The sequence below is a fragment of the Schistocerca americana genome, chromosome 4 (genome assembly GCF_021461395.2).
Source record: "Schistocerca americana isolate TAMUIC-IGC-003095 chromosome 4, iqSchAmer2.1, whole genome shotgun sequence".
NCBI classification, from domain to species: Eukaryota; Metazoa; Arthropoda; class Insecta; order Orthoptera; family Acrididae; genus Schistocerca; species Schistocerca americana.
In genome coordinates this window covers 562098270-562110933 of record NC_060122.1, presented here as the reverse complement: position 1 = coordinate 562110933, position 12664 = coordinate 562098270, and the positions used below count along the sequence as shown (strand labels likewise).

Genomic DNA, 12664 nt, shown 5'->3' with positions numbered 1-12664 from the left:
GCAACTTATGGTTAACTGTGTCATATGCGGCACTGAGATCCAGGAATGCGACCCCAGTTACTTCTCCTCTCTGATAGCCGTCTTCGATGTACTGTGTGAGATTAAGGATTTGGCCACAGCATGATTTTCCTGGTCGAAATCCAGCTTGTTCGTTAATGAGGGCTTTGTCCACATAATCAGCTGTGCGTTTGAGGATCATTCGCTCCAGCACTTTAAATAGATGACAAAGCAGTGAGACAGTCCGGAAATTTTTAGCTTCAGCTGGGTCTTTCCCTGGTTTTAGTAACGCAACAACCCGAGCTTTCCTCCACAGTTTAGGAATTTGCATTTTATAATACAGTTATTCATCAGCTCTAGGATCCATGCTTGTACTCTCGGTCAAAAATGTTTGATTTGTTCAGATCTCAGAACGTCGAGGCCAGCGGCCTTATTGTTTTTCAAATCGTTGATGGCGTCTTGTAGCTCCTGAATGAAGAATGGGAGAGCTAGGAAGTTAATCTCCTCTTTCAATTTTCTTTTGATTTTGCCATTCCTGATCTTCCTTTTAGTTTTTCCGTTCATAAGCAGTTGGTGAGCTATCTGATAAGGTGTAACTTCACTGTAATTTGGTTGTGGTTCTGTTGGGTCGTTGCTGAGACGTTTGAGCAGTTTCCATGCCTTCCTACTGCTGTGCTTCATGTCCGTCTCTTGTAGGAGGTTGCACCACTTTTCCTTTCTCGCTTCGGAGATACCAGACATCAGCACCTCACCTGCCTGGATCGTTTCCTCTGAGAAGGGGTCCTTATTGTAAAGTTCTGTCATTGAAGCTGTTAGATAAGTCGAAAATCTAGTTCCCTCTTCCCAGGACATTTTCGCCATTTCTTATACTATGCTAGGAGCACGTTTCTTTCTCGTACTAAAGTGTATTGTCCAACACAACAGACACCATACTGTTGTTTGATACAGTGGCTGTAAATATCAAATTTCAAAGAAGAGTCTGACTCTAGCCGCAAGTGAGCATCTAAATAATTCAATTTTGAAAGTTAAAAATTTGTCCTGGACCGAGAGTCTAACCCGGATCTCCCGCTCAACGTGAGCAGTTGGTTTAACTGCCTCGCCATTCGAATACACTTCCCGTCTGACGAAAATACTTAACTTGTCACGCTAGTAACGTCCACTGTCCATTGTGGATACACATCGAGGGGTTATAGAGCGTGTCTTGAGAAACGAGAAACAAATTGAGGGTAGGAAGCCACGTCCGGAGACGTCATCCAACGACACTACAGAGTGTCAAAATTATAGGCGCCGGAGCCTGCCACTTGGCTACCCCTTCGGCAGCAAACGTGACTTTGTATGCTGATTGAACGTAAGTGGAACGTCTCGCAATGTTGTTTGTTCCTCAGTGATTGCGACTGATTGAAACGATCGCCAGAGGAGAAGATGGAGCTAACTGCTGCACAGAAAGATCTTGTCTCACATAAATGGGGTGCTCTGTTGCTACGGTTTTGGACACGGGTTTCCATCTGCAGTTTATTTTTCTCCTGTATACCGAAAACATTGGAGGGTTTCACTGTGACGCCTTTTATCCTGTTCTGTAATGAACCATGTCTTCAGACCAATGAATCACTTGGTCTGTTTCCCGCCGATGTTTACGTCAGTTGCTGTCAGGCGAGGATTAAAATATTGCATAAAGTTTTGTGTGATGTTGTGGCACAGTTCTGTGCTATATGCAATTTGTTCTTACCTCTTCAATCATCCAATGAAGCCAAGAGCCCACGATGACAAGCTGTAAAATAGTACAATAAACTTGCCTTTAGAGTTTCTACCACGGTACTGTTTTCTTGTCTTGTGCCCTCTCACTATCCATTATAGTTATGTACTTTTCTTATTTTCTTTGGAGGGAGGGGAGGGTGGGCGGGAGGACAGGTGGTCATCAATCATCAGACTGGTTTGATGCGACCCACCACCACATCCTCTCATGTGACAACCTCTGCTTCCCCTATAGTTTTTGTCCTTTAACTCTCCCTCTAGTACCATGGACGTGATTCAGTGATGTCTTAACACACGTACTCTCACCCTGTCTGCTCTTCTCGTCAGTGTTTTCTAAATATTCCTTACTTCACAGATAATGCAGAGGACTTCATCATTTTGCTTAATTTACAGACTTCTTCTGTAACACATCTCAAACGTTTCGAATTTTTTTTCCCTGTTTCCACAGTCTATGAATCCTTCCAAACAACGCTATGCCACCGACATATATTCTCAGAAACTTTTCGCTCAAATTAAGGCACTGTAGACTACTTTTAGCGAGAAATTACACCTTTGGCTTAGCTAATCTACGGCTTATATCCTCCTTGCTTTGTCCAAATTGGGTTATTTTGCTTCTAAGGCAGCACAGTTCCTTCATTTAGTGTAGTACTTGATAACCAATTTTGATGTTAAGTTTATCGCTAAACTAATTTTTGCTGATCTTCATCAGGGTCGTTTTACTTTTACTCTCAGTCCGTATTCTGCGCTCATTAATCTGTTTGCAGTGTTATCAACGAATCTTGTCATTGATATCCTTTCGCACACAGTTACAATCCCACTCGTTAATCTTTTATTTTAATCTTTTCTTCTTCGACGTATAGGTCGAACTCTAGGGGAGAAAGAATGCAGTCTTGCCGTATAACTTTCTTCAATCCGAACACTTCTCTACTGGACTTCAATTGTTACTCCCCCTCTTGTTCTTCTACATATTGTATGTTTCCCTATTACATCTATTTTTCAGCGAGTTTCAAACATCTTACACCATTTTACGTAGTCGAATGCTTTTTCGTGGTTGACAAATACTATGAAGATATCTCGATTTTTAAGTCTCGTCCTCTGTCGCAAAGTGCAACATGAGAACTGCATCTAGTTAATGACTGTGTCTCCCCTAAAGACAAACTGATCGTCATCCAACAGACCCGTCAAATTCTTCTGCATATTATTCATAACAGAGATGTCCGTCCTGTTAAGCTGATTTTATGATAGTTCTCGCAGGTTTCTGTCTTTGCAGTCTTAGTCTCCAATCGTTAAGTTGCACGTCCCTCAATGATTTTAGAAATTGCAAAGGAATCTTATCTATTCCTTCTGCCTTGTTTTTTCGAAAGTCTTCCAAACCTCAGCAAAACTCTTTCTCTAATACTAAACACTTTATATCTTCCAAACTGACATCCATTTCTTCTACCATCACGTCAGGACCCAGTTCTTCCCCTTCGTAGATACTGTCCACTCTTTCCACCGATCTGCTGTCTCTTCCGCGTTAACGGTGGACCTGCTCTTGCAGCTTTGCTTTCAATTTCCCCGAAGGTTATTTAACCTTTTTCGAATACTAGATCTGTCCTTCCGAGGACCATTTCATTAAGAGGAGAGAGGAAGAGATCAGTGTTTAACGTCCCGTCGACAACGAGGTCATTAGAGACGGAGCACAAGCTCGGATTAGGGAAGGATGGGGAAGGAAATTGACCGTGCCCTTTCAAAGGAAGCATCTCGGCATTTGCCTGAAGTCATCTAGGGAAAACACGAAAACCTAAATCAGGATGGCCGGACGCGGAGTTGAACCGTCGTCCTCCCGAATTCGAGTCCAGTGTGCTAACCACTGCGCCACCTCGCTCGGTATTTCTTTAAGATTACTTCACACTTATCCCACAGTCAATTCGCTTTAGCTTCCCCGTTCTTTCTACTGATTTCATTGCCAAGTGACTTATATCGCTGTATCCCTTTCCTTCTCAGATCATTTCTGTATTTTGTGCTTTCGTTCATCAATTAAGCATTTTCTTCTGTTACAGAAAAATTTCTTCTCCCTCATCTGCCCTAATTCTGTGACTGCCCGCATTAGGTATGTCCATTCCTTGAACTGAACTGAACTGCGTATTGCGTTACACATTACCGCAGTATCTACAGCCTTACATCACTTGAAACCTACATCATTCCCAGTACTTCAGATCCCACTTCTTTACGTATTGATACTTCAGGCGATTCTCTTAAACTTCACCCTATTCATCACCACTAAATTGTGATCTGAATCTGTGTGTCCCGCCGGTATCTTCCCGTGTTACCTGACATTTTCAAGTGTACTTCCTCCTCTTATGAGTTGTGAACAGTGAATTTACTTTACTAGCTGAAACCTACCTCCGGATACAATTACTCTTTCTCCTCCTCATTTCTGTTATAAGCCTGTGTTGTCCCGTAGCTGTGTCTTCTGTTCCTTCTCATAGTGTTCTAATCCCCCATGATTGTTAGATTTTCATCTCCCTTTACATACCGAATTAACCGTTCAAGGCCCTCTATCATTATCCTAACTCCGATTACTATTACAACGGAATAACTTCAACAGCCGACATTTTCTATTTTCCAACAAAACATTACCGGAACAGAGCAATTAGTAAAAATCTGCATTGCTGATAATTTCTCAGAGTATTTAGAGATATATACAGACGAGTCGAAAAGTATAGCTAATGACAATTACAAGGTACTGATTACCTTTCCCAGTGAAACTTCTAGTCTTTCTGTAGAAACCACAACTATACCTGAAGCTTTACATTAAACGCAGAATCTCACGGAACCAAACTTTTTGATTTTAACGCATTGTACAGACTGAGGCAAATAAAAGTGGCCCGGACGAGTGCACACGATTACACGTGTATATACCCATATAACCACACCCCGCGACGCGCACACCACGTGCATGCCCGACACGTGATCCACTTCGGTTCAGAGCGTAGTGCGGGCTGCGTCAGTGCGAATGGAGCAGTGCAAATGGGACTATGGTACCCACAGCGGAACTCCGTTCTGGAAAAATACGTGGCAACGAAGTCGTGGAAACAGTGTAGTCAGTTGTTTGCCGAGAAGTTTAATGGTGTCAAAGTGCCAATAAAGGGCACCATGCAATGCGTAGTCTGAAAATGGCGTCAGACGAAACGTGCCTGCACACCAGAAAATTGGGCTGCAGCTCACCAGAAAATGGTTCAGAGTCCTATCACATCAAGCCGACCCCTGTCGCAAGAGACCGGCATATCACATCGAGCATGCGGACGAATACTTCATGTCAACCTGCACATGCATCACCACTGAATGTCTTTTGTTCACGCATTACAATCAGCAGTTGCTCCACTGCACCTCCAGTTTTGTGAGTGGCTGTTCACTGAGATAATGATGAATAGGTTGGACATGGATTTGTTCTTTATGTCTGATGGAGTCTGGTTTCACGTAAGTGGTTACATCAATTCACAGAATCTCAGGTTCTGGGCAGCAGAGAATCCGCATAATTTCCAAGAAACGCCGCTGCATGATCGGAAGGTTGGGGCTTGGTGTGCAGTGTCAGCACGCCGCATTATTCTTTCATCAGACGCTGACTTTGGCGCATTACATTGCCAACATTTTGAAACCATTTGTGGCAGCATTAACGGAGTAGGAAAAGATCTACAGTTACTTCAACAGAATACAGCAACTGGCCATACAGCCGACCGGACCCTGGAACATGTTTACACTGTCTTCACGGCTGACAGAGTTGTTAACAAAGGTCAGTCTGGTCACGGTCCTAGCTGACCACCTAGGTCATCCGATCTGTCAATACGCGATTACTTTGTGTTGGGAGCCCTTAGGTCTAAGGTGTATTACAAGAACCCTCATAGACTTCAAGAACTGAAGCAGACCCTTTCGGATATGATTGCAGCAATTCCAGTAGTTCAGCTTCGATTCGCCTTCAACAACTTGCTGACCAGGGCCCAAAAGTAGCAAGAAATGAATGATGATCGCTTTAAACATATGTTATAGTCAGGTTAGTACTGTATTCCCTTTCATCTACTATGTTTCTCTGTACCCCGGACCCAGTTCTCCGAGCCACCTTTATTTTCCCCCACCCTGTAGGAGCTTAATCCAAGACATGCAGACACCAACCCTTCTCAAGGCAATTTATAATGGAGACTATGAAAGCCTCCAAGGAAAACGAAAATCTCAAGAAGGTAAAATTTATGTGGATCATTGGACACGTTGAAATTAAATATAACAAAATCGTCGATGATTTTGCAAAGACCGCCGCTCAAAACTGTACATTTAAAAACATCTCATTCCCGCCATCAGACCTGAAAATTCCGTTTATACTGCTACACAGAGGTAAGTCGCTGTTTAACATTGTTAAAAAAATCTCGAAAAATACTTCATCGTTTTACTTCAAATGTTTACACGATACTCTAATAAACATTCGGAAAGATATAGGCTCTATATTTTAAATGTGTATAATATAAGCATAAGGGAAGCAGTGGTTGGGAAGGGAGTGATACAGCGTTGTAGCCTATCCCCGATGTTATTCAATCTGTATATTGAGCAAGCAGTAAAGGAAACAAAAGACAAATTCGGATTAGGAATTAAAATCCATGGAGAAGAAATAAAAATTTGAGGTTTGTCGACGACATTGTAAGTCTGTCAGAAACAGCAAAGGACCTGGAAGAGCAGTTGAACGGAATGGACAGTCTCTTGAAAGGAGGATATAAGATGAACATCAACAAAATCAAAACGAGGATAATGGAATGAAGTCCAATTAAGTCGGGTGATGCTGATGGAATTAGATTAGGAAATGAGACACTTAAAGTAGTGGAAGAGTTTTGCTATTTGGGGAGCAAAATAACTAATGATCGTCGACGTAGGGAGGATGTAAAATGTAGACTGGCAATGGCAAGAAAAGCGTTTCTGAAGGAGAGAAATTTGTGGCACAACTTGACTAGAAGAAGGGATCGGTCGGTAGGACATGTTCTGAGGCATCAAGGGATCACCAATGTATTAATGGAGGGCAGCGTGGAGGGTAAAAATCGCAGAGGGAGACCAAGAGATGAATACTCGTAGCAGATTCAAGAGGATGTAGGTTGCAGTAAGTACTGGGAGATGAAGAAACTTGCACAGGATAGAGTAGCATGGAGAGCTACATCAAACCAGTCTCAGGACTGAAGACCACAACAACAATATACACTGTCCAGTCACGTTAACCTGTCGAAAGCCTGAATAACCACCTTATGCACATAAACGTGCACAAAGTGTGTCAGTGAGGTTCTGGAAGGTACAGACAGCGCAGTGGAGTCACGGCGACTCCAGTGCCGTGACCAGCATCGCTAGGTTTCGAGTTAAAGGCGTAAACAGCTCGACCTAGGGGATCCCACAGATTGTCGACTGTGTTTTAAATACGAGAGTTTGGCGGATAGGAGAGTTCGGTAAACTTATTCTGGTGCTCTTCGAACCATTGTGAGTTGTGTGACACGTTGCATTCTCCTGCTGGTGGATGCCATCGTGCTGACGAAAAACAAACTGCATATAAGGGTGGTCATGGTCCACAAAGATAGATGCATACTTGTTCTGATCCGCTCTGCCTTCCACAAGGACGAGAACATTCCTCAGACAAAAAATTCCATCCTCCGACCTGGACCCATCCAACGACTGTCGCAGGCTGTTAGCTTTCAGACACGCGGTACATGCCGACGGCGATCTGTCCGATGGAGCATTTAACGTGATTCATTTGAAAAGAACACCTGTCGCCATTCAGTGGACGTCCAGTTGCAAATTCCAACTTTCTTCGCTGATGAATAGCAGTCAGCATAGGTGCATGAACCAGACGTCTGCCGCGGAGGCCCATGTGCAGCAGCTGCCGCTGAATGGTCGTTGAAGAGAAGAGACACTGTTGGCAGTACTTGGTTTATCTGGATAGTCATCTGGTTAACAGTTGCGCGTCTATTCGTCCGCACACATCTTCGCAAGCGTCGTTCACCCTGTCGTGCACCACAGTTGCATCAGCTCCGGTTGTGGATAGCGCCATTTTGCCATACACGGTACACTTTAACCACAGGAGCATGCGAACAGTTTACAAGCTTAGCCGTTTCGGAAATGCTTCCTCCTTCGCCCGAAAGCCTATTATAAAATATCCTTTTTGGGCATCAAATAAATCCTCGTTTCTGCATTACGACAACGACTGCGCTGTTTCCCGCGTACCCCCGATGTTGTTGTTGTTGTTGTGGTCTTCAGTTCAGAGACTGATTTGATGCAGCTCTCCTGCGCAAGCTTCTTCATACAGTAAATCTGCATGTCCTCGGGAAAATTAACGACTGTAGTTTCCCCTTGCTTTCAGCCGTTCGCAGTACCAGCACAGCAAGGCCGTTTTGGTTCGTGTTACAAGGCCAGATCAGTCAATCATCCAGACTGTTGCCCCTGCACCTACTGAAAAGGCTGCTGCCCTCTTCAGGAACCACACATTTGTCTTGCCTCTCAACAGATACCCCTCCGTTGTGGTTGCACCTACGGTACGGCTACATGTATCGCTGCGGCACACAAGCCTCACTACCAACGGCAAGGTCTTTGGTTCATGGGGGGACGGGTTGTATATCCTCCACCGCTAGGGCTGCCACCTGCGGTCTGTGAGTGGTTATTGCACGCTGACGTCGAACACAGGGGGTCGTCACATTAATGTGACTGGATGTAATATATATTTAATATATTTAACGGAAACGTTATCAGAAATCACGAAAGATTTACTGCAATTTTTTACGCGATACTCTAATGAAGATGTACACAGACGTAAGCTATTTATTTTTAATGTATTCAGGGTGTTTGTTTTAACTTGAGACAACTAAATGTCTCGATAACGACGACAGATGAACAGTAAAGGCGATATCTGTCTGTGTTGCAACTGGCCACCTACTAACCACCCCTCCTGCGTGAGCGGGGTCAGTTCTGTATTTTCATATTGGATACCCCCAGTTTTATTACATATTCGGTTTCTAGTCAAAAATACGTAGTGCTTACTGAAACTATTGTTTTCCATTCGTGGTAGATGGAGCAGTAACCGGCAAATATCTGTGTGCCTGTTTTTGCAATTAAGAACGGATGTAACTGATTCCACACTTCATTTACGGTGTAAATGTAAAACATGGTGCTCTGTTCGAAATTTACTTTAGTGTTGTAAATTTTGTTGTACAGTAAAATATGGCTAGCTGTTTCAGTGTCTGTCTAGAAGCTACGTTTAGTGTGATCCAGGAACAATTACGTGGATGTAATAGTTGTCTATTCCCATCGGGATGCTTGATTTCGGTGAGCCCCCTTCCCTCTCATCACTGGGGTGCTTGATTTCGGTGAGTCAACTTGCCTCTCACCATAATAGTAACTCACAATGATTTTAAGTTGTGTATATGCATTCCACGCTCGAATTAATACATGTATCGAAATGCAAGGTCTTAAGTTTGACCATTTATTGTTAATTGCACTCATGGTTAGAGGCAAGACAACTCACTGATATCAAGCATCCCGGTGAGAGCAGAAAACTACACTGAACAGTCAAAGAAATTGGTACACCTGCCTAATATCGTATAGGGCCCCATGAGCACGCAGAAGTAGTGCAACACGACGTGGCATGGACTCGACTAATGCCTGAAGTAGTGCTGGAGGGAACTGACATCATGAATCCCGCAGGTACTTCTAAATCCGTAAGAGTACGAGAGGGTGGATATTTCTTCTGAACAGGACGTTGCAAGGCATCCCACATATGGTCCATGACGTTCATGTTTGGGGAGTTTGGTGAGCAACAGAAGTGTGTAAACTCAGTAGAGTTTTCCTAGAGCCACTCGGTAGCAATTCGGGACATGTGGTGTGTCGCACTGTCCTGATGGAACTCCCCGAGTCCGTCGGAATGCTCAGTGGACACGAATGGATGCAGGTTATCAGACAGGATACTTACGTACGTGTCACCTGTGAGAGTCGTGCCTAGGCGTATCAGGGCTCCCGTATCACTCCAACTTGACACGTCCCACTTCAATAAAGAACCTCCACCAACTTGAACAGTCGCCTTCTGACATGCAGGGTCCATGGATTCATGAGGTTGTCTTCATTCGCGTATACATGTTTCCAGTCATCAACAGTCCAATGTCGGTGTTGACGGGCCCAGGCGAGGTGTAAAGCTTTGTGTCGTGCAGTCATCAAGAGTACACAAGTGGGCCTTCGGCTCGGAAAGCCCATATCGATAATCTTTCGTTGAATGGTTCGCACGCTGACTCTTGTTGATGGCCCAGCATTGAAATCTTCAGCAACTTGCCGAAGGGCTGCACTTCTGTCACGTTGAACGACTCTCTTCAGTCGTCGTTGGTCCCAATCTTGCAGGATCTTTTTCCGGTCGCAGAGATGTCGGAGATTTGATGTTTTGTCGGATTGCTGATATTCACGGTACACTCGTCAGATGGTCGTACGGGAAAATCGCCACTTCATCGCTACCTCGGAAATTTTGTCTCATCGACCGTGCGCTGTCTATAACACGACGTTCAGATTGACTTAAACCTTGATAACCTACCACTGTAGCAGTAGTAACGGGTCTAATAACTGCGCCAGACATTGGTTGTCTTATATAGGCGTTGGCAACCGCAGCTCCGTATTCCGCCTGTTTACTTATCTCTGTATTTGAACATGCATGCCTATACCAGTTTCTTTGGCGCTTCGGTGTATTACATCCACGTAGTTGTTCCTGGATCACGGTAAACGTAGTTTCTAGCCAGGTATTGAAACAGCTAACCATACTGTACTGTACAATTAAATATCCAACTCTAAAATAAATTTTGAACATAAATATCAACGGTTTGAACACAAAAGTTTACATTTACAACATAAACGAAGTGTAAAATCAACTGTTTCGTTTCTACGATAATGATCGAAGCAGAAGAAACGAATTAAAATTTGTGCTGCGGCCAGGACTCAATTTGGGTCTTCTTGCTTGCGAGACAGAAATGCTAACCATTGACATCACCACAACAGAATAGTCAATACTGCTGCACGAACTACACAAGGTGAGTGCCCTCCCCAACACAAACTTCATGTAAGGGAAAATATGATTCGTTTCTCAAATGCAAAAACAGGTGTACTTGGGCCGGGCGGAGTGGCCAAGCGGTTCTAGGCGCTACAGTCTGGAACCGCGCGACCGCTACGACCGCAGGTTCGAATCTTGCCTCGGGCATGGATGTGTGTGACATCATAAGGTCAGTTAGGTTTAAGTAGTTCTAAGCTCTAGGGGACTGATGACCTCAGCAGTTAAGTCCCATAGTGCTCAGAGCCATTTGAACCAACCAGGTGCACTTGGTATTAATTGATTACAGCACCATCTCCCACGAATGGAAAAGAATTTTTGGAGTAAACAGTACGAACTGTTTGGCATAGAATCCGAATATGCAATAAAAATGAGAGACTGCCATTTGAACATAAAAAGCTGACCCCGTCCACGCAGGAGGCGTGGTTAGGAGGTGCCCAGTTGTAGCACAGACGGATGTCCCCTATACCTGATATTAACTTTTCACCTAAAACATTTTTCCGTACGGTGCGTCGTTTCCGAGATATTTAGTTATCTCAGGTTAAAACAAACACCCTGTATAATATACAGGGTTATTACAAATGATTGAAGCGATTTCACAGCTCTACAATAACTTTATTATTTGAGATATTTTCACAATGCTTTGCACACACATACAAAAACTCAGTTTTTTTAGGTATTCACAAATGTTCGATATGTGCCCCTTTAGTGATTCGGCAGACATCAAGCCGATAATCAAGTTCCTCCCACACTGGGCGCAGCATGTCCCCATCAATTAATTCGAAAGAATCGTTGATGCGAGCTCGCAGTTCTGGCACGTTTCTTGGTAGAGGAGGTTTAAACACTGAATCTTTCACATAACCCCACAGAAAGAAATCGCATGGGGTTAAGTCGGGAGAGCGTGGAGGCCATGACATGAATTGCTGATCATGATCTCCACCACGACCGATCCATCGGTTTTCCAATCTCCTGTTTAAGAAATGCCGAACATCATGATGGAAGTGCGGTGGAGCACCATCCTGTTGAAAGATGAAGTCGGCGCTGTCGGTCTCCAGTTGTGGCATGAGCCAATTTTCCAGCATGTCCAGATACACGGGTCCTGTAACGTTTTTTTCGCAGAAGAGAAAGGGGCCGTAAACTTTAAACCGTGAGATTGCACAAAAAGCACGTTAACTTTTGGTGAATTGCGCATTTGATGCACGAATGCGTGAGGATTCTCTATCGCCCAGATTCGCACATTGTGTCTGTTCACTTCACCATTAAGAAAAAATGTTGCTTCATCACTGAAAACAAGTTTCGCACTGAACGCATCCTCTTCCATGAGCTGTTGCAACCGCGCCGAAAATTCAAAGCGTTTGACTTTGTCATCGGGTGTCAGGGCTTGTAGCAATTGTAAACGGTAAGACTTCTGCTTTAGCCTTTTCCGTAAGATTTTCCAAACCGTCGGCTGTGGTACGTTTAGCTCCCTGCTTGCTTTATTCGTCGACTTCCGCGGGCTACGCGTGAAATTTGCCCGTACGCGTTCAACCGTTTCTTCGCTCACTGCAGGCCGACCCGTTGATTTCCCCTTACAGAGGCATCCAGAAGCTTTAAACGGCGCAGTTAGCAGTTGGTAGATCTTTGTTGAACTTCGTTCTGAAGTGTCGTTGCACTGTTATGACTGACTGATGTGAGTGCATTTCAAGCACGACATACGCTTTCTCGGCTCCTGTCGCCATTTTGTCTCACTGCGCTCTCGAGCGCTCTGGCGGCAGAAACCTGAAGTGCGGCTTAAGCCGAACAAAACTTTATGAGTTTTTCTACGTATCTGTAGTGTGTCGTGATCATATGTCAATG

The 12664-nt window shown here is 44.1% G+C and overlaps 1 protein-coding gene across 4 annotated transcripts in view; it reads left to right on the top strand.

The window, feature by feature from the left end:
• Positions 1–12664, top strand: part of LOC124613906 (ras guanyl-releasing protein 3-like) — a 423950-nt gene that overhangs the window by 231352 nt on the left and 179934 nt on the right. The window lies entirely within an intron of this gene.